Source organism: Rhagoletis pomonella, unplaced genomic scaffold, assembly GCF_013731165.1.
Source record: "Rhagoletis pomonella isolate Grant_MI unplaced genomic scaffold, Rhpom_1.0 Rhpom_scaffold_00003, whole genome shotgun sequence".
NCBI lineage: Eukaryota > Metazoa > Arthropoda > Insecta > Diptera > Tephritidae > Rhagoletis > Rhagoletis pomonella.
The window spans coordinates 98,091,268-98,115,382 of NW_023458557.1; the positions used below are offsets into that span (position 1 = coordinate 98,091,268).

At 34.5% G+C, this 24,115-nt stretch overlaps 1 protein-coding gene and 1 long non-coding RNA gene across 2 annotated transcripts in view; one reads left to right on the forward strand and one right to left on the reverse strand.

The window, feature by feature from the left end:
* LOC118735930 (stathmin) overlaps positions 1 to 24,115 on the reverse strand; it is a 220,481-nt gene that overhangs the window by 157,586 nt on the left and 38,780 nt on the right. The gene's annotated exons all lie outside the window — the stretch shown is intronic.
* On the forward strand, positions 3,178 to 3,972 carry LOC118735932. Its single transcript, XR_004992659.1, has 3 exons — positions 3,178 to 3,262; positions 3,483 to 3,599; positions 3,678 to 3,972. It is a non-coding gene; the product is annotated as an uncharacterized LOC118735932 (long non-coding RNA).

Below are 24,115 nucleotides of genomic sequence, written 5' to 3' on the forward strand. Positions count from 1 at the left end.
GGTCCAAAAAAATAAAGTCGGAGTTTTAATGCCGGCACACCCTAGGATTGATCTATATCGAAAAAAATATACCCCTATTTTTTATTTTGAAATCAAAAAATATTTAGGGAGTGCTCAAAGTGCTCAAAGTTTTTCATGTATTTTATATGGAGAAAAAAAACATCTTTTCGTCGAAATAGTGTAGAGTTCTTGAAAATCAATATTTTTCGATCGGAAAACTTTACTTATCTTCAGGAGATTCCCAGTAATAATACTCAATTGTTTCTTTAACAATTTTTTCATGGTATTTTATAGGTCCTCCAAAGCCCTTAGAAAATGCAAAGGACCAATAAAAAATCTGTAATCATAAAAAATGGTTAAATAAACAATTGGATATTAATACTGGAAGTCTCCTGAAGAGAACCACAGTTTTCCGGCCGAAAAATATTGATTTTCAAGAGTTTTATACCATTTCTACGAAAAATTGTTTTTCTACATATAAAATACATGGAAAACTTTGAGCGCTTTGAGCACTCCCTAAATATTTTTTTATTTCAAAATAAAACAAGTAAGAGCAGCGCTGTCTTCGGCTATGCCGAAGGCTTCATACCTTTCATGAACATCTGCAAATTTTAGTTTGACAGATTACTGATTTTGAATACATCTGCATACATCGATAGAGGAGTTACATACTTATATAAAAAATCACATCTAACCAATCAGAGGTATGGAAGATATACTTTACATGGCACCAATCTAAGTGATTTTCACTGCTATGTGATCGGTATATAAACCGGTAACACAATTTATTGGGTTTAGTTTCCTACATAAAGGAGATATATCGCAAAAACTGGTATCTGAACAATCAGTGCTATAGGAGATAAAACTTAAACAGCATAGATTTTGACGATTTTCTCAGTAGACTTTGTATTATTATTTATAAAATATCTTACGAAATTTATCGGTTTTAGCAGTTCAAATAAAGGAGTTTTACAGTAAAATCCCATATCTGAACAATCAGATGTATGGAAGATATATGTTGTAGTCATCCGATCTTCGTTATTTTCACGGTAAGTCTTCTGCTGATAATGAGTGAAAACAGCGCGAAATTTCATGGTCCTAGCTACATAAATGGAGAAGTTATAACAAAAAATCTCATATCTGAACAATCAGTTGTATGGTAGCTATATGTTTTAGTGGTCCGATTCTTCCGGTTCCGACAAATGATTAATACATTATAAAAATACACTCACCTACCAAATTTGATCCGGACATCTCGAAAACTGAGAGACTAGATTGCATACAAACAGACGGACAGACGGACATGGATAAATCAACTCAGCTCGACGTTCTGATCATATAAGTATACATTTTAATGGGTCTATCTCTTTTTGTTCTGGTACTTACAAACATCGGACCAAAGTTATAATACCATTTCATGCTCATGAAAGGTATAAAAATATGGGTATATTTTTTTCGGTATATCTACTTATATAATCCTAGGGGGTGGCGGCATTAAAAATCCGACCTTATTTTTTGTACATACATTTTTGGGCCACTTTAATGTACAGTCGATCATTTAAATACTCAATAGAACGACATTAAATCAAGTAATGGGATAACCCATACCACCAACAATAGATTTGCAGTAGGGCATTGATAATACTCCTGTTTATATTTCATCCGAAGTTTTCGTTATTGATTACACTGAAGGGATCAGGTCATTTTCCCAAGATATATTAATTTTAAGTTTGCATTGCGAATAAAAAAAAAAATCAAACTTTAACATGGAAAATGTTACTCATACGCCATGTAAGATGTGGCGTATGGGTACTTGTTTATTTTATCCATCGATTTTCATTGCTAGTAGCTTGATTTTGTAAATAAAAAAAATAAAAAAAAATAAAAACAGATTTATTATTTTATTAATATTTTTCTTGTTAAGGTTTGAATATTTTTTTCATAAAAATGAAAATGTCTTGAGGAAAATAACCTGATCTAAAAAAACGGTAACAGATCTGTGATCTAGTATGACCCAATCTTCAGTTCACGTGTTTCAGCATTCTTTTGTGTCAAATCATAACTTGAGATTTTCCTTACATTGTTATCAGAGGAACGTTTCTAACCTCCTATGAACTTATAAAGAAGTTTACAATTCTACTTTTCACAAGACAGAAACCCTTCTTTACGGCCAACCTAGTTTAATAGGCGTTAGTTGCTCTGTGCTGTCAGCAGTCTCTGCTAAAGTACCCAATAGTATTTGGGGTCATGTTAGAAAGGTGCGTGTAGTTAATCTCCATACTGTCATCTGGAGGTATAGCTGCCCTGTGTGAGTAAGTAATGTCATTGCAGATACATAGCAATGGCTTATGAAAGTCAGAACAATCTCAAGATCCTTTCTTTTTGCGGGGGTGGGGTTGAGAATCCTTTGATAACACGCGGAAACATGTACGAAGACTCTTGGGCCAGCTAAGCGACAAATCTAGATCTTGACAGGAGTGTTGAACCAAGAGACTCAACTTTACTTCACAGACGCACAATTTGCCGCAGCTATTTAGAGGAGGATTTCGTAAACACTGCTGCCCGCTTTCTATCAATCCCCCTGTCTCTGTGACACCAAATGCCTGCGGAAGCCATTATAAACACGTATAATTCCTTCTTGCTGTCTATTAGTCTTTGTTTGCGATAAGCGTTGCCAAATTAATCTTCAGTGGCCAATTCAATATCTATGTACGTGCGTCGTTCATCAAGCTGAAAATTAATACCCATGCATTTGATATTAAAGCTTTTAAGCTTAACCTTATCTTAACCCCCTTATCCTTTGCTCAAACTTTTCGCCTTGTGCTTTATTAATTTTGTGTCAGTTATTTCGATTACAGCGCGCATTCTCCACTAATTAATTTTGACGCGCTTGAAATTAATTAATATACATAACTTCTATTACAATTATTTATGTATGTACATATGTATCGAATGATCAGAAGTGCGGTGCCGCAGAACATTAAACAATGCCACAAATTAATTAGCAATAATGCATATGAACCCAATTAACAATGGCATTTAATTGAGAGTAATCAAGATGAATTAGAGCATATTTAATTAAATTTAACCGAAACGAAATTATATTAAAATTTAATTTTAACTATTCTACACAAAATTCAGGTACACATTGATTGTTTCAATCCTTAAGAAATTCATGTTCAACTGCTATCTACATCGAAGTTAGGCAGCTGCTACGCGCACAATGTCACATCGATAAGGATGCTTCTAAATAAGTTTGTAGGTATGTATGTAAGTCTGCAACAATACTATCTACTCTTAACATTATTATTGCAATTTAAATAGAAAATTGTATGTAGCCGAAGCAGAGTGTAATATGTATATCCTTTGAAGCTGCTCTGCAACTCTTAACCGCTTGCAGCGAAAAGTGTAGCCGCTTATCTACATCTTATTCGTAGCTACAAGTGAGTTTATTAAATTCGTATTTCTTCTTCTTTCAATAGATTTCCATGTGGCCACTACCCCGGCACTGCGGCAACATATTAAAAAGTCAATCCTTTAGCCATACTTATTCAGGGCATTAAACTTGGCTGTAGCAGAGGTACGGAGAAAGAGAATAGGTAAATAGACAAATTGGTAGTGCATTGCCGCTTAAGATGTGGAGCGAAGTAGCTGACAAATGTTCGCTTCAATTTCAGAAATTCGGGCTTACGCTAAATAACTACGTATGTCGAGATAAGGTGTACCCAATCTGATGCCATGTTTGATATGATTTCATTTTGCTAAGCTATGATTTCCAACCCCTATAGAAGTGGTAACGACCGACCACCAGAGATCTTTCTCTACCTAGTTTAAACAATAGTAGGTTTCTAGAAGCGCGATAAAGTATTTGTTTGTTAAAAAGCTTTAAGGGAGTAACAGGAGCCGCTAAAAAAATTTTACATAAAAGTGAAAGAACCAACTTGAAATTGTGAGTGAAATAAAGTTTCTCTGGAGGAGTTGAATATTTTTAGCCACAGTGGTTATTCATTTAAAGACTTTCACAGCGCAGTTCTCAACAATCTTTACAAAAAAAAAATTAAGTTCAGACAGGCCGCTAATCGAGCAATTAGCCAAGCTTCCTCGATTAAGGCGCTAATTGAGCTAGAATTACCATAGAAAATTTAAATTCTTAGGTGCCCGATTAGTGCTTAAGTGAGTGCTAATTGATGTAGTTATTTCATGCAACCCTGCTGCTGGGTATGTTTAATTTTTTACTTTCTAGCTAATAATAGTATTACATGTATAGATGGATGGTTGATACCACTGGACCACAAATTTCAACTTTTTCTCTTTACCAGAAACGCCGTTATGAAATTCTTATGTAAAATCACCCCCTGATTCCGAAAATCAAGGTTATTTTTAATTCTATGGTACCGTTTTTGAGATATTTGCAATTTACCGTTTTTGCAAAAAAAAAAAAATTGGGTCCACTTTATCATATATATCTCAAGAACGAATTAAGCAATTCCAAAACGGTTTGAAGCTTTTAAAAGGTAATAAAAAAGGTATAAACTGTGCATACAACACTTTTTGCTAGGCCCTGTAGATTCAAAGATAACGAACAATCATTACCGATTTTTTCAATTTTTTTTGTAAAAATATAAAAAAAATTGTACTTTGCGGGGAAGGATCTCGAAAACCTTTTATTTTTTTGCAGTTTTTTTTCCCCCTAAGCTCTGTTGTATTACAAAAAAAATAAGGTATCATCGAAGAAAATCGATGCAAAACTACGTAAGTTATAAGCGATCAAATAAAAATACCCAGGTTGCGCAACTTCAATGTATGTATGTACCTATACATACATACATATCTTAAAGGTATAAAGTGCAAGTGAGATATTATCCGGATAAACGAATAACACCATAACAATGATAACACTTTTTCTTTAAATAAATCAAATAGTACTTTTAATACTCGAATTGTATTATAGTAGGTAGAGTGGTTGCATCGAAAGGAAGAGTGGTTGGGTTCGAAACCTGCTGTAGGCATGTAGTTATAAACATGTATTTCCGTCAGTTATGGGTAAGTATGCAGGTAGATTTTCAAAATTATAAGACACAGAAAATTTCTAAAGCTTACATCTAAAACAGGTAGTATTTTCTTTTCCCGGCTTGTTATAAAAAGGAACCTTTCTGTCTAGGTAAGATTTGATTTTTTCAATTTTATTCTTGTTCCGAGTATAAATATGAGTTAATGCGCTTTGAAACTTCATAACATCTTCAAGGCTCGCCGGAGATAGTTCAGTTCATAAGTCTAATTTCAAAACCGTGATTTATTAAAAAAAATAAAATGAGTAAAAGGAAGCGAGAATTTGAGTGTAATAAGGATCCAGATATGTTCTGTTTCATGTGTGGCCAATATACTATCATAAGGCGACGACGAGTGTTCTCAGATCATATCAAAACTTTATACTCCAAGTATTTTGGAATTGAGCCTAAAAATGCTGAAAAACCATGGACACCGAACACTTTGTGTACATCGTGTCGAGTAGAATTGATTCAGTGGGAATCAGGACAACAAACAAAATTTGATACACCAATGATATGGAGAGAACCTACTTGCCATTCAATAGAGTGTTATATTTGTCAAACAAAAGTACTTGGCGTTGGAAGATCAAGAGGAGTAACCTATGCTGGCGTACCTACAGTGACATTACCAATCAAATTAAGATAAAGATTGTTAGAATATAGTATAAACATAAATAAATTAAAAAAAAAAGTTAAAAATATGGGTAATTTCATTCATAAATTGAACTTTTAACTCAATAGAAACAGAGAATAGCTAGATATTTCACTCTTCTTTATACCATACATACGTTTTGAGGTATACGTTTAAATTGCGCAACCTGGGTATTTTTATTTGATCGCTTATAACTTACGTAGTTTTGCATCGATTTTCTTCGATGATAGCTTATTTTTTTTGTAATACAACAGAGCTTAGGGAGAAAAAAAAAATCTGCAAAAAAATAAAAGGTTTTCGAGATCCTTCCCCGCAAAGTACAATTTCTTTTATATTTTTACAAAAAAAATTGAAAAAATCGGTAATGATTGTTCGTTATCTTTGAATCTACAGGGCCTAGCAAAAAACCTTTTAAAAGCTTCAAACCGTTTTGGAATTGCTTTATTCGTTCTTGAGATATATATGATTAAGTGGACCCAATTTTTTTTTTTTTGCAAAAACGGTAAATTGCAAATATCTCAAAAACGGTACCATAAAATTAAAAATAACCTTGATTTTCGGAATCAGGGGGTGATTTTACATAAGAATTTCATAACGGCGTCTCTGGTAAATTTTGGCCGTCGACCAGTGTACTTAGTTGATGCAAAACCACGTTGTGGTTGAACTCCCGCGTAGATAATATTTGCTTTCCCTGATTCCATATATACACATTTGAAGTTGCCTTTTTTTGCCTTTTTTAAGATATTTGCCTTTTTTTGCCTTTTTTAAGATATTTGCCTTTTTGCCTTTTCTACCTTAAAAAAAGTGATTATAGCATTTACAATCTTTTTTTTAAGGTTAAAAAATCTACACATGCCCATGCGGCTTATAGAAGCACAGGGACCTCTGGCCAAATTGGTGTTGAAACAATAAGGGGTGTGGATAAAATTGTAAAGGGCGGGGAAAACGCCCTTATTTCTGATAATATGAACGTTTCAAACGTTCTATATTTAAATTGGGTTCCACTTGTATCAACTTACGTCGAGCGCACATTTAGTACATTCAAGGCTTTTCTTCGCGAAAATCGAATGAAAATGCTGCCAGCAAACTTCAAAATGCATCTTATGGTTCAATGTTACTACAACTATACAGATTAAAGTTTTATGAGTTAGAAACTCGAAAGAATAAAATAGTCAAAGATTCAAAGTACAAATTTTTCATATAATGAAACTAGTTTTCATAGTTTTTCTCTTTTTACTTGTAATATAAGCATTTCTAAAATAAATATATTTTTTGATTGTTCTTCGTATTTTCTGTCTTTTTTTAGTGCCTTATTTTGCTTTTTTGCAATACCTTTTTTTTTTGTCTTTTCCTGCCTTTTTCGCTATTTTGTTTCGCCTTTTTTTGCCTTTTTTGCAATACCTAGTGCCTTTTCCTGCCTTTTTCGCTGTTTTATTTTGCCTTTTCCAGCCTATTTCGTTACTTTATTTTGCCTTTTTTATAGGTTTTTAGGTCCTAAAAATACGTTCCCTGATGATGAGGTATTATAGTTGCTGGTTCGGTAAAACGATCCCTGCTGTCTTCTGTAGGTGTCGATCGCCAAAAGAAGCAGGATGGCAAATCGGAGAGTGCCTTTATAGGTTACACTGGAAGCAACTGCAGCCTGTCTATAGCTAACACTGGAATATTCAAGCAGCGGTGCAAGCGCAGGGATGCATTTGGGATTAAAGGAATTTTAAAAATTATAGCTAACTTTTTTTGATCACGCTCTTGCACCATTTGTATGCCCCTGCACAAAAGAGGGAGGCTGGCTAGTGGACAATTTGCCCAACCAGAAAATGCGTTGACTACGTTTCAAATGTACCTAAAATGGTGTGTTTGTACCGAAAGCACTTTCAAGGTAAATAAAGGTACGATTGTAACAACTTTTCCATCACTGCAGTTAATTGAGCAATTGTCTGTGTGTGAACACCAAAAAGCGGTAGCTCAATTAAAAGGTTAATTAACTCAATTACGTAATATAAAATTCAAATTTGAGCTCCTTTTAAATGAAATAATTGCGCATGGGGCTGTCGAAAATTCAATCATTTTCCCATCAAGTTGGTCCTGGATATAATAGTTTCTTCAAATGCGTTGTATAAATCCAGGTATTTTATGATTTCTCGCTAGAATATCCAGCATTTTTTTTTACTTTATATGATTTGCCCCCTATCTTAAAAGTAGACGAACTATTATCACTCTCGCCTTGAAGAGCATGGTAGACAATTTTTAAACGGCCGAATGCAGCAGACATTAGACAAGTTACTCAGTAACACAGATACAAAAAGCAGTACAGTGGGGAGAGAGCAGAGACTGTTCATGCCATCGAAGGCTCAACAAGATTTTTACTCTCAACTTTGTGTAAGTCAAAGGAACAAAACAATTTATGGCCTACAAAATACGTAGTGCGCTGCATTTAGCCACCTCCGCCCCCTCCTCCCTGCACAACTTATCTTAGAGCTTTTCTAACTGAAAATACATTCATACATTGCTTGCTGCCCCAACTATATGGCCGCCTATCACACACGCCAATAGCAAATCACATCAGCTCTTTGGCTGTATTATGAAATTTGCGCTCGAAGGTAAAGGCAGACGGACGAATTTGCTTTTTCATTTTTCTTAATTTTGCGGAATTGAAATCTTTCTGTATGCAGGGAAATCGTATCCTTTAACCACATGTACACAATTACGAAAAAGTCACTTCACATAAACCGAGAGGGCTGTTGAGGTACATATGTAAGTGCTTGCGATGATGCGGTGATGAAGACGAAAAAGGAGGCAATGAATTATTGCAAAATAAAGTGTTAAGTGGAAAAGCAAATGAATTGCAAATCTTTTGAAATTAACGCAACAAGAAAGGCAGTAAGAAGGGAAAGTGAAAGCTGCACAAAAAGTCGCAAAAGTTCGAAAAGGACAAAAGGGCACAAGAAAGTAGTTTAGTGTAGCAGATCGTAAAACACTAGAAAAATTTTACATTTTATTTACCGAGTATCAGAGCAAATGAAAATTAGAAACTCGAACGAAACGCAAACGCAAAAGTGAAAATATACATTTATAAATGTGTAAAGAAAGAAGCGCATGAGAAATCGGGGAGAAAGGTCAACAATTTGCCAAGCGTTCAATATCGACATAAACTTTGCTTTTAACATCGATTCGAAGTAATGTAAGCACACTTTTTGGCGTAGATGTGAAATATGTACAGCCAAAATGTGATGTCGAACTCGACCAAGATGCAGACAAAGAAAATTGTGTGTAAGAAAAATCATTTTTCTTCTTTCGACAAACTTTACGGAGAAGTAACTTTCGAGAGCTGAGGCTGGCTACTACTTATGTAAGTGGGTAGCTGGTGAGAAAATATATGCGAAATAGTTCGTTACATCAGCAGCAAAAGTAATAAATTATCAGTGGCAGCACTGGCAAGTCGAGCGGGTGAAGGGGACGAAAAAAAATTGGTGAAAGCATCATGCAAACGCAAGCCGAGGGGGTGAAGGTGGCGAAAATAGTGGGTGAAAGCATCACGCAAACGCATGAAAACAGAAGTCATTGCGATGAGCAGAGAGAATAGTATTAAGGAGAAGAATATTTTTTATGCTATTGTGACTTTGGATATTGGAAGGGAGAAAAAAGGAACATTGAATTGTATTCAAAGTATGCCTTGGCAAGACTCAATACGTTTTTAGCGTTGACTCGACTAGCTTGCTAAATTATCGAGCTTCGCTACGCTTGAATTCGATATCGCAGTGCGTAGTAGGCACCTTAAATAAAACCGGCACAAAAAAAAAAAGTGGTGTGCTTTTCACCAGATCTACCAACCAACATGTATTTCGACTCGCTGGCTCCGAATCTGAGGTCTTTGACTCGTATACCCTAAAATTTTCGAGTAAATTGCGATAATTTCGAATTGTATGCCTTTCCTCGCAATTTTTGCAAACTACTCGAAATTTGTTTGTGTGTCATAATAAATAATGATAATTTTCACAAGCTTTTATTTTCTTTCACCTGTGTGTATCAAATCTTACATTAAATTTTTAACCAACTTCCCGATGAGCTAGACACTTGGAGTTTCAAACTTAGCTGAGAACCCGATGACAATGTAATATGAAAGATGAATTAATCCGCTAGATGGCACAAAAATCGAGATATTTGGTAACCCCACATATTTATAGTCCGATTCCGGTAGGTGGCGCAGGAGTCGAGGTATTTGGAGAACACGTATTTATGGTCCAATTTGGTTTATATTTAGAAAGTTGGTTTTAAAAAGACTTTTTTACTTTTTACTATTAAATTATTAAAGTTTAATTTATTATTGCTTGGAAAGTGATCGTTATTTTTTAACCGACTTCAAAAAAGGAAGAGGTTATCAACTCGTTGGAATATTTTTTATTGTTTTTTTTTATGTACGTTACCGCATAACTTTGGACCATATCACCAGATTTCGATAATTTTTTCATCGCAAAGGTGGAACCTCAAGGGGGCTTAGATCCGATCATAGAATCAAGAAGGAATTAACTGAGAATTGAAGTTGGTTGTGTTTTTTGCTTCAAAATTACTTATTTATATTAATTTTTTGCCTAGAAAATTAAACTTTATTTTTGGATATAGCTTCGTATTCAACTTTGCATTCGCATTTGCATGCGTCCTCGTATTCTTTTTCTCATATTGGGTACGTCTTCGTCGTATTACTCGTATTAATTTTCGTTCGTGCTCAAATTTAGCCTCTTCCCACAGCCGATTTCTCAGTGGATGTTTAATTATAATAAAAAGATTATATCTTCTTGTCAGTTTCTCAGTGTACTTAATAGATGATGAACTCATAGTTTATTCGCCAACATTGGACAGTTAACTATTGGTTTACTAATTATTTGTTAACTTATAGTTGTTTTTCAACTGAGAAATCGGCTGTCAGCTTCTTAACTATCCTCTTTCATTTTCGTTTTCGTAATTACTTCCGTTTCGGTCATCCATTTGGTCTTCGTATCCTATGTCTTACCTCTTCGTCTTTGTATGTATTCATCTTCGTGTTCATATATTCGTTTTCGTCGTCACCTTAGTATCCGTGTTCGCCTTCGTATTCCTCTTAGTGTTCGTTTTAGTGATCGCCATCGTACGTACCCTGCAGGGAAACCGCGGACTAGTGAATCAAATTTCTAGTTCCGTACTAGGTCTTTATCGCCAAAAAGGAACTAGTCCGATAGGAACTAGATCCCCACCAGTCCAAAATCGGCGAAAAGTGGTACTTTTAAAAGACTAATTTTTTCAGTTTTTTTCACTAGAAATCTATATCAGAAGTGTCGAATTTAGAAATGGTTCGGAACTATAGAAAAAGGTATGCAGAACGAACTAGATCCTATTTGTCGAATTTAGAACTATTTCGGAACTATCGAATAAGGGATGCAGCGGGGGGCTTGTTTACTTTACATAGATATGTGTTCGGCGGCTTTTTCGTTCAAATACGCTTCTCTTCTGTGCTTCGCAGATGCTTTTTCATAGCTTGGTAATACAAAACTAAAATTTGTGTTAACATTTCAACATCTTGGGACCGTCTGGAGTCTAAGGAATAACAGCGAGCACCTCTGCAATTTCAGCTACAGCTAAAGGTATGTAAACGTACATTTCTTACAATCATTCAAACAAATTTAATTTCAAATTGAAAACCATTTCTTCCAATATAACTAAAAATCGCACACACGGAAGAACCAAAAAGACTGGAAAATCATGATACTTTTTTCTTTCGTCTGTCGATTTTAGAACTGGTTCGGAACTATAGAATTTAGGACTAGTTCGGAACTATCGAAAAAAGGATGCAGCGGGCGACAATTGACACTTCCTAGGACATCGCCATGTTAAATTCGCCAGTTGCTTGCATGCAAAAGAGATTTATCGCGAACCAGTACTGGGTCTAAATGTACTAGAAGCGCACCAGTTCAGAACTAGAGATTTTCCCCACAGGGTATGTTCGCTTTCGCATTCATTGTTGTATCCATATTCGTGTTCGTAATCGTATTCGTCTTTGTCTTTGGATTTGTCTTAGGTTTAGTCCTAATCGTAGTATTAGTCCTATATTTTCTTTAATGATATATATTTGACGATTTTAGCTGCCTACCATAAGGGTTTAAACTCCTGTTATCTGAGCAAACAGAATATGAAAATCGATAGCCAAGTACGCATTGTGAATTCGGACATGACTGTGTTTTGTAGATAAACTCACCACTGGGTCGTGCTTTGCACTAACAATTCATCTTCTATGTAATAATTGCGAAAGACTTACCTGAAAAGAAAAAAGAAAATGTTGATGTAATCAGTTGTTTAAGTTGCACATAAGTATTAAGCACAATAAATAGTGCAACTTCTGTATTTATTACTTATAAAAATATTAGGGATATTCATCTAACGTCATTCTCTGCCGATAAAATTGATAAAATTATGAATTTGTATGGAATTTATAATTTTATCACGTTTACCGGCAGTTTATCAAGTTGGATGAATACCTCCATTCTCTATTATAAACATTTTGCTTGCTTTTTAAGAATTCGGCTTCATTCACCCGGGCATACGATTTTGACTGATTACCTTTTCAATTAAATGCACTCACAATTGTATTCATTCATTTCGTACTACTAATACTCCGTAAGTACTTTTCACAACAAATTTTTACGCTGCATTTGTCAGTGCAAAAGCTTTAAATCATAAAAAAAAAACAAATTACCAAAACAACCAGCAAAGTGGCTGAAGTGGCAGGATATGGCTACAATCATACACAGAAACGCACAAATTTACAAAATACGATATTGGTGAGCGAATAGTATTTAGTGGTGTGGAAAAATATAAAATGTTGCAATTTGCTCGTAGTATTCAAATATGAGCCTATACATAGATGGTGCATACATATGTATATAAAAAATCATAAATTTCCCAGCGGCATAAAAATTTCGCGTGAAATGCTGGCAAAAGCATAAAATTCCTTTTTCACACATTTGTAACATTTTTGAGTAGCAAGTTCCGCATTCATGCTAAAATGTACATAAATATGTGCATACATATATAAACATAGGCACATGCATACATATTAGGGCTGGACTATTCGTATGTACGGATATCCGGATATCTGCTCGGATATTCGTGTATATGAATGAAATTCGGATATCCGGTTAATATTAGTTCATCTTGTTATCTGAATATCCGGCTAGTATACATTCACCCTGCTATCCAGATATCCGTTCAATTGAATATCCGGAATTGCAAACAGTATTTGCAGGGATTCATAAAATTAGTCTCCAAATTACTGAATCCATCGAGCTTAACACCGAATATAGGGTTAATATCGGTTAATTTTGTTCTCCGGATATTCAGTTAATGTCCGTTCATTCGGATATTCGGATTTTTTATGCAGATATTCGAACATTTTTTAATATCCGGATAGTCAAAAAATCCGGATAGATTTCTCAGCCCTAATACATATCCATTCCATGCCCAAGTAAATGCTCAAATTATGGCTGTTGAATAGTTCTTGGAACGTAGAAGCGATGAAAGTTCCACACAAACACACAGTGGTGTATAGCTACGGTGACCATAAATATGGATTCAAAATGAAGGACAATTTTTCAAAAATATGCCTACATATATTCACGTAGTATAAAAATATCAAACGAGTATTTATGATTCTAAATTCTTAATACATTTTAAACTTTAAAAACGAATCACGTTTTCTTAATCGATAATAATCTTTTTTTACATGAATATTTATAAAAGTATAGTAAAACATATTATAATTACAATAGCTTACACGAAAAGTGTAAATCTTTAAAAGATTATTTTATAGGCAAATTTGGAGTCGTCCAAAACGAAAACAATGCCCTTTTTTGTTTTTTGGTACTTTTCGCAGTTATTTGTAAACGACGAGTTACAAAGGTATTTATGTGCCCTTTACAAAAATATATAATTTGTGCAGATTGCGCTTCATAGAATCTACATTTCTAATCCGCTTTTCATTATCTTCGGCTCAAAATTTACTGTAATGATATACATCATATATCGAATTTTTAAACTAATGAAAAAAATAATCAAAGAAAACTGCGTATTTGATTGAAACTCTTACTTTTTTCGATTTTGACGACAAAATGCAAATGGTCGCCTGTAGCACTAATAATTTTCAGGGAAGTCGCCACAAGTTATATATTTTGGTAAGAGGCACATCAATACCCTTCGAGCTGTAAGTCGCTTACGTTGATTGGGAGATTTTTTCATGAGATATTGAAGAAAAGCTACGAAAAGTACCAAAAAACACTTTTGAAAAAATCCATCCATTGTCCGATAATTTTAAAATAACGAACAAAATGCGGGACAAATGCAGGACATTTGGAAAAAATCAGTACATTTTCAGGTTTTTTAGGTTTGAAAAACTACGCCGACCGACCTTTGAAAAACAGTACGGTCCTGCAAAAAACAGGACGGATGGTCACCGTATGTATAGCACATTTTTGCTTGTTGCATGAAAACGCACGCGTCTGCTGGAATAACTGTGTTTTATGGCACTGCGACAACAGGACGAGGACAAAGTGAGGTGAGTGGAAGGTAGGAAGACTACTAGTTTTTGCTTGCAACAGACAGCAAATAGCTTTGGGTACTTGCATGGCAGATAAGGAGTGTGTAGAGGCGAAAAGCGAGTAGAGGTGAGCGAGGTGTTGAGTGTTAAAAATGTTGCAGCCAGCATCCTAACTTAACCTAGCGGCAGAAGTCAAGCATTAATTTAAGATTTTTTCGTACACGTTTTAAGAGCGATACATGGCGTATACGTAATTTCTGGCGCGTTGGTAAATTTAAATACATACATACACACATATTTAATCAAAAAGGAAAAGACGTTTATATACTTTAGGGCAGTTAAAAGTATAGTTAAATCATTAAGTCAAAAGCAACTTAAAAACTTGAAAATAGGTGTGGCAGATTTTATTTTACCCTTTTCCTTCTCACGAGCATTATGCTTTCCTGTTTTAAGGTCGAATTCGCATATTTCAATATTTTCCCGAGCACGCCTCACTTACTTGACTCGGACCAAAAGCAACGCTTCAACATTTATCATCTACTAATGCAAGCGTCAATAAAATAAGTAAACATGACTTGCCAAAAATAAATACAGCGACGTCTAAGCAAATACACTACCATGAAATAAGTATCAGACAGTCGGACAAACATAACCTCAGACAGACGGACAGACAAACAGACAAAACGAAATGAAAGGAGTACACACACCTTTAGCGAAAGAGATGCGCGCTTATGAAAGTTATAAAAAATTCATTGGTTAGGTGAGAAGTTCAACTCCCAAGGAAGCATAAGAAAAATTACGAAACTTAACATTTATGACAGACACCATGTTTTGCTTCCTTTTTTGTCGGTTTATGTCTGCTTTTGTATTATGAAAACTCCTTCGAATGATGGACCAAATTGCAGCAGAAATGTATAAAAAAAAAAAAAAAAAAAAAAAAAATCAGCATAAGAAAGCATCAAAAGCCACGTGTAATAAAAACGAGATCGTCAAACTCAAGGCACACACGTAATATAACGGTTTTATATTTTTAATATATTTTTTTCTTCTTATTTTCGGAGCTTGTATAAAGCTCCCTTATCTTTGATGATGGTGCTGATGCAGCAAAAACAAAAAGGACAAATGTAAGTAAGAAAAAATTAAAAAAAAAACCAACCATACTCGCGTCAAAAGAGCCAAGACAATCACTGGTACATATACTGTTAAAAAATAAAAAAAAAAAATGGTGGAAAAAAGGTAAGAGAAGCAGCAATAAAAATCATACAAAAGTCAAAAGACTCAAGAAATGTACCACATGCATTTATGAGCAGAGCAAGCGGAAAGCATCACCCCCAAAAGTATGCAACAGAAAATGGCAGAGCGACAGCAAAATTGCATGGCTCATATTTGTACAAAATTTGTACAGACGTTTTGCGGCAAACACTTGGAGGAAGTTTTTTTAGTTAGTTACATATGTATTTTGGTTATTTTTTGTTTAGAAGGAAATTTCAAATGGCTTGTCTTGGCTATTGCAGTAGTTGTCGTTGGTAGTCCTACCTACAAGAAAAAATAAATTAGTTATTTTTTAAACGACAAAACTTTTTTCGGTACGAGTTGATGAGAAGTAGGGTCCATATTCGAGCTCGGCGCGGGTTCCACGGTACTGGGATCAAAATCGCGGTATCGATAATGTCTTTAAAAATTTTCGGGCGAGATGGGTTAAAATCCCTTCCGATTAAACCCGCAACTTACGAAAATTTAGGAAATCTTCCTTACAAATGCTGTATGAAATAAACACTTTTTTTTTATTGAAACAAAAACGAACAGCAAAGCAAAACAGCAGAACCGGAAGATGACAGATCTTTTAATATGACTAACTGCTGTCCCTAAATTAGAGTGCTGAGCGTTGAGTAAGTATATTATTTAAAATTAATTTGAAAACCATATTAGTGGTAGGTATCGGGATCTAAGGGACCTGCGGTACAATTCTGAAAAACGTCGGGATGGGCGAGTTCGGAACCTAAAAATTGAAAATTTAGTCCGGCGCTCATCTCCATTACATAAACATTAAAACATTAAGCGGTTGCCAACGCGAAGATGAAATAAGAGAAAGTGTCAACCTGGAAACTTCTCTTACTACACGGACTGGTCCTAGATGAGCTTAGATAGTGGGGTTTTACTGTAGAACCTTTGGTTTAGCTATGGCTGAATAACCAGACAAGTGGCCTTAAACCGAAAATGCTAAGAATACGCAAGGATTGTAAACCCTCGGGACAGGACTTTTACAAGAACTGCAGCAGTAACCCATTCTCATAGCCAGACAGCAATTGTCCGATCAGAGCGAGTCAGCCAGTGCAAAAATGTGATTTACGCTGCTTTTCAATCAATGCTCACTGAGATTAAATTAATATTAAAAATGTGGATTTTATGACAAAACTCTCCGAACTGCTAGTTTTATTTTCAGTTCTCAACGATAGATGATCAAACCAAAATATAAAAGCTAAACCAGTTATGCCAACTTTTCCGTATACGTAAGGTGCTTGGTACTTTTTAACCGACTTTAAAGAAAGGATGAGGTTTCAGTTCATCGGATTTTTTTTTTAATGTATTTTTCCGCATAACTTTGGACAACGTTAACCGATTTCTATAATTCTTTTTTTAAAAGAAAGGTGGTCCCATACTAAGTTTGTTTAGATCCCATCATTGGATCAAGAAGAAATTAACGGTTATCTCAAATTTTTGTATGAGAATTGAAGTCGATTTTGTTTTTTGCTTAAAAATTACTTTTTTTTATTTAAACTCGCAGCAAAATAAAAAAATAGTTTTTCAAAGAGGCCATTTGAGGGCGATTAAGATGGCGGATTTAGAGTGAAAAGTTGCATCAAGGGCTATCTGCCATTTTTATTCGTCCCTCTCCACCACAGTTTGCATTTTTTAACTCGCTACAAAAAAATTTGCCACAAATGTTCAGCTTTCTACGATACCTAACTTTCAAATGGAAATAAGACTTTACTCCACGCGCCCTTCCTACCACCTGCAATTATTTCTTTTAAAAGAACTGCTGCAGGCCAACAGATTTATAATTTATTTATAATACATTCAAAGGTAATTCAACAAACTAGGGTGAGGGAGTGGGAAGGAGTAGCGTAACAGAACTCCCCGCCTGAGGAAAACTAAACAAGAGCAGCGATCCAAGTGCTTTCATCCCCTAAATATTGACGGTAATCCCCAACTGGCAGGAACAGCTAACTTAATGGTACAAATACATAGGTATGTGCGTGTTTGCATTTACCCAGAACATACGTGTGAATTTAATCTATTTGCAAACAAAAAAACAAAAAAATGCACTCCAAAACGCATGCAACCTGAACACTTGAAAAAAGCCGGCAAAATACATAGAATTCAGAGCGATAAAACAATAACCAACAAGTGTATGCGAGTGAAATGAGTGAAACTCAGTGGCGGTGCCACACGTTGCGTGCAGCGTGAAATGTAACGTGCGTAGTGCACACATATCATTATTAATGCATTGCTCGCCATAGAATTATATAGTATGTACGTATATCCCCAAACAGGTTGGAAACGCAATGACAGAGGAACCCCCTCCCAAGGGAGCAACACATTGACAATCATCATTTACGACAAACGAAAAATGAATAAAAGAAGGTGGTTGAAAAATGGAGTAAAAATGCGAAATTGTTTGTTAAGTTGGATGGGTGGTATGGTATGAGGCTGTGTGGGTGGGTAGCACTGGGTATTTAGTTGGCGTTGAGTAAACCCCCCATTATTTTTTGCTTCACCGGACAAGTGCATTTCAGCAACAGCGAAAAGCAGTTGGAAAACGATATAATCGTGTTAAGAGGACAATTGGATATTCATGACGGCAGCAACAAAAACAAAAACAACTGGCCTACCCGTGAGCCATTTGAAGCAAGCACAGGATAAGGTATGTATGTATGCAGGTACGTGGTTTAGTCCATATATTTGCATACATAAATACATAGGTGTGAGTAGAAAATGTAAAACACTTCGATATGGACACTAGATTATTGTTGGTCAACTTACGTATACATACATACGTACATATGTACATAGTATGTACCTATGTAGCATGTTATTTGCATGGGGCAGGAGACCAAAGGTTGTGCACCTACAGCTGATTGGGGTGGGAGTTGTGCGTATTTTAGTTGCCAGTAGATTGTTTTGGAAATGTGTTTGGCAAAAACAAACAATGTAGAGCATGATGTTCCTTTTAATAGACATAAAAATAAAGTACGCTTTTGTTGAACATGATGATGACATGTGAGCAGAAAGGAAAAAAATACATGTACTTTCACAATAAATTGAATTCTGTACAGGCATGTTCATATTAATAGATGAACTAAACGTCTGAGCATGGAAATTACTCAAATTTACAAATTTTTTAGAAACATGAATGACGAACTTGATTGCGAGATCTGTAGGTTAATTAGAGGTGAAAACATGTTTAATGTAAAATTTAGTATTTTAAGCTGGTTTCTTTTTATAAAGACAGAAAGCAAATGATTCAAATATTTATACTGTTGATATACACAGCAGTGCTCACGAAAATAGCAGCGCGACGCACTAACAATTTAATTTCCTTTTACCTCAGTGAAATAATTATATGTGCATTTTAATTGTTACCCTCATCTATCTTAATTGCATCGGTACTTTCTTTTTTTGAAGTATATTACACAAGGCGTTGTTTGTTTAGTATATTGGCATTTTTTTAATTTTTTATAAACCTCTGCTCATAGCCCCGTTATATAAACACTTTTTGTGTCTAATACCTTTCTTAGGAAAAAAGTATATGTGCAAAGCATTGTTCTCGTTGTTTAAAATGTCAACACGTGAAGTGAAACAATTACTTTGATAAAAAATTACAGGCGTAGTAAAAATTAATATTTTTTGCAATCACAACTCGCGGAAAATTTGAACATTTTATAAAAATGCCACGTGGTGCCAGTTTAACAGAAAAAGAACAAGGATTTATAATTGGCCAAAGGGAAAGTGGTGTGCAATTGGTTGATATAGCTGCGAAAATCGGACGCCATAGAAATACCATTGCGAATTTCTTAAAAAACCCCAAAAATTATGGGACTACCAAACGCAGTGGCAGAAAATCAGAGATTGGCGAACGATGTAAGAGGACGATTCGGCGGCTAGCTGTTGAAAAAGGTATGAGTTGCCGTGAAATCAAGGTTCACCTTAACCTCAATGTAACTAGGAGGAGGGTCCATCAACTATTAGTTCAAAACGAGAACGTTAAACATACAAGCCGAGTATCACAACCCATGCTATTAAAGCGCCATATGGCCAACCGTTTGGCATTTGCTGAAAGACACAAGTTCTGGGATACAGAGTTTCAAAAGATCGTCTTCAGCGATGAGAAAAAGTTTAATTTAGACGGCCCTGATGGTTGCCAAAAGTATTGGCGCGATTTAAGACACCCACGCCAGCATCGGCTTAAGCGGAACCATGGTGGTGGCTCGTTGATGGTTTGGGGTGCTTTTGGGTATGCTGGTAAATCTCCTCTATGTTTCATACCATGCAAAACCAATTCCCAGATGTACATTGAATTGCTTGACAATGTATTAATTGAATTTGCTGGTGACCTTTATGGAGATGATTGGATATTTCAGCAGGATAACGCTCCAATCCACACTGCACGTATTACAAAAGTTTTTTTTCATCAAAAAACATACCACTGTTAGAGTGGCCAGCAATCAGCCCCGACCTAAATCCCATCGAGGATTTATGGGGAATACTTTCGGCCAAGATCTACAAGAATGGTCAACAGTTTCAAACCATCAAGCAGCTCAAAGAAGCGTTGGTAAAGGAACGGGACGAAATAAGCCTCCACACTTTGCAAAAATTGGTAGACTCCATGCCGAGAAGACTAACTCAGGTGCTTTTAATGAAGGGAAAACATATTAATTACTAAGGTTTGCAAAAAACTTTTGTTTAGTCCCATGAAATTGAAATAAATATTGTTGCATATATAATTATTTCATAAGAACGTATGAAACAAAAATTGAAATAAAATTAATCGCAAATAAATACAAATTGTTATGTTGTCGTATTTGTTAATCTTCATGTGATATATTATAAAAAAATATTTAAAAATATCCTACATCATTTTTTAGAGATTTATATAGAAATTCTTCAGTGCACATATAATTATATCACTGAGGTATATAACTTGAATTTTTTTTATGGATATTTTCTTAAATATACAATTAAAAAATTCATACTTTCTACAAAAGAAAAGGAACAGTCCAGCGCCTTCGTCTTGGTCTGCAGGTTGTATCCGAGACACAGCCGCTAATTTAAAAGTAGAATACGTGGTAAGGTTAAGAGCACATCCATGTCAAAAACAAAAGCACACACTAAGAAAAAAATATCGATAACAAAAGCGATAATAATATCGATAGCAAAATCGATAAAAATATCGATAACCAAATCGATAATATCGATAGCAAAATCGATAAAAATACCGATAACAAAATCGGCAACAAAATCGATTATAAAATCGATTAAAATATCAATAACAAAATCGATTAAAAATATCGTTTATTATATCCATAAATTCCGAAAATATCGATAGCAAAATCAATAACAATATCGATAAAAATTTCGATAGCAAAATCGATAAAAAATATCGATAACAAAACCGATAAAATATCGATTATTATATCGATAAGTCCCCAGAATTCCGAAAATCTCTAAAACCCGAAATAGTCCCCAGATTCAGTCTCTGTCTATATCCTTTTCTCTATAATTACCTTTATTTTGGTCTTTCTTCCTCTATCTTCATCTTTACTTTTATCGGTATCCTCATCCTCGTGTTTTTCTTTATATTTATATTTGTTTTTACTTTTATGTTTATCATATTCTTCATCTACATATTCCCTTTCACCTTTGCCTTTTATAAATACTGCGCCATCTGTTATTCAAAAGCCGAAATACCTATACACACATACTTTGTGTCTCCTTCTCTCATTTTCAACGCATGCACGTGTTTGCAAAATGATGACTAAGTGCTTTTGTATGGCAAATTATTTATGCCCATATATTTGAATCAAATAAACATACTTAGAAGATATCAACCAATACTTTCCATATACCAAACGAAAAAAAAACTCCTGAATGTTTGATAAAGAAAACAAAAACAAAATCATTCGAGCGATTTTCGAGCATTTTGGAAATAAAAAAAATTTGCGAATTTTTTCAACAATTTTATGCCTTAAAATGTGCAATATTTGTTGAACTCATATAAAATTTGTACACGATATTTCCATTGCTCAAAATAACCTATATCCCGAAAATGAAAGTTTAACCTGGAAATCGTAAGTTGCTAGAGCACTTTAAACGCTCAACATTGACCCCAAAATAAGCCAATATTTACCGTTGTTTCTACGACAGAAACCGAATTGGTTACTTACAAAAATTAATCTGTCGGACAGGTTTGGAATTATATCTTTGAAATGCCACACTTTTCTTTCAAATCGCTTCATTAGTTCTCGTGCAATATGCGTTTTCGTAAAGTTCTTAAAATTACAACTACAAAATTTCAGCATAGCCGCCATATCGAAACGTAAGGCGTATTCTACGTCAAAATTTATAAAAATTGGACAAATTTTCTTAAAAATTTTAAAAACTTTTTATACAATTTTTTAGAAAACTTTCGGATATGCAGTTTTATAGTCCATTAAAGTTTAGAGCAAGTTTGAAGTAGCTCAAATTTCGCGTTGCCTTTTAAGAATTTTTTCGTTATTCCTTTAAGAGTATTTTAGTTTTATGTATATTTTATTTTTTTTTTGTTCTTTGAAAGCGGTTCTTTTCATGTGACGATAACTGTATTATACAGCACTTATGTAAATATCATACATTCACATCATTTGTATAGTTTGTCAACTGGAAAAGCAACCCTCTCAATGGCAGGATATACAAAGTTGGACATGCCAACAAAAAGGTATGCATATATACGATAGCCAAAACATACCCTTGTGGTCAGCTGATTAAGCCAAGTGACATTTTGACTAGTTTTGGCTATTTTTCTTTTGTTTTTTTTTTTTTTATAAACTTAACACTTGCACACGAAAATTTTAAACTTTTTATTCAGAATTTTCAGAAAACTTGTGGGTATGCAGTTTCGTAGCTCATTAAATTTTAGTAGTTTAATGTGTAAATTTCATGACGCTAGAAAATCGCGGTGATTTTAAAATTTTTTTGGCTGGCGGTGTTGCGCATTTTCTTCCATATAAAATATGCTCGACAATTTCGTTAGTATGGGAGAAAATGCCTAGCACCATCAACAAAAAAAAAATATATTAAAAATCAACGCGATTATCTAGTCTTGAAATTTGCGCAGTTTGAAATGTGGATTTATGTGGCGCTGGTTTGGTAATGTGCTAAACTTTTATAAAAAAAAAAATTATAAACATTAAATAAACAAAAGAAAAATAGGCAAAAAATAATCAAAATGACACTTGACATAATCAGCTGACCACAAGGGTACATATGTACATAGTGATTGGTTCATTGCTGAATATTCAATTTCTCTCGCTTTTGCGAGAAATAATTTAGTTCTTTGTGTAAACGTAAATAAAAAAATTAAATCAAATATGAAGTGATTGTTTATCTAGAATTCTAATTCCTAGAAAGTTGTTGGCATTTAAGCTTAAATTCTAACTAAAACATTCCCTTTGAGGCTATTTAAAAATAAAATGTCCACTCTCACACTCAACAGTTTCATGTTGACTGCCAATTAGGGAGTACTTAATTTCAATTTCCCCATGAATTACTTTCAAATGCAACGATGTGTGTGCGTTTTTACAGAAAACTCCCTGAACATTGTCTAGACAAGCTGCTAACGCTGCTTACGAAAGGCGTTAATGAAGTTGTATTTGGTTCGATGGTGGGTGGTTGGTGGTCTAATGAAGAATACGAGTGCGCAGAAAAAAAGTTGAGATAATAATGGCCACTTCATTCGCGTACAAAAAGGCATTAATTAAGAGAAAAGCTTTAAATATGTTCACCTGCGCAGGTAAGGAGGCTGCATTAAATACTAAGGATTAATCTTAAGGGAAGCCTTTAATGAACTTTACATAAAATGCATTAAAATTTGTAATGGCGATTTGGCCTTTAACCGTTAAGCTTAGAATCCAGCTCTCAAGAAAAATCGCAAGAAATATTTTTCTTTATTTCTTTTGCTTGAAAAAGCACTTTGCTTTTGCTCTAAATTTTCTCGAAGAAGTAAATATACAGTATCGGTCATATCTATGGCACACCATTTCAAAGTGATATTGTGTGCCACTTATGTTTATTTATTTATTTTTAAGAATTTTCAATTAAAATATAGTTCATTCTCAGACAAACCCCATATAAACCCAAGTTTAATAATTTGCAGAAAACTACAAAAAAGTGCAACAGATTTGCACCTAAATTTCAAACTTTTTTCTCGGAAGTTTTAGAATTTTTTCGAGTACACAGTTTTTTAGCCCCTTCAATTTTAGTCTGATAATGTGCAAGTTTCAAGTGGCTTAAAGTTACCGTAGAATTTTCAATTAAAATATAGTTCATTCTCAGACAAACCCCATATAAACCCAAGTTTAATAATTTGCAGAAAACTACAAAAAAGTGCAACAGATTTGCACCTAAATTTCAAACTTTTTTCTCGGAAGTTTTAGAATTTTTTCGAGTACACAGTTTTTTAGCCCCTTCAATTTTAGTCTGATAATGTGCAAATTTCAAGAGGCTACGAATTACCGTCCGCAACACCTTTGGCGAAAAAAATTCTAAAAAATCAACGGTAACTTTAAGCCACTTGAAACTTGCACATTATCAGACTAG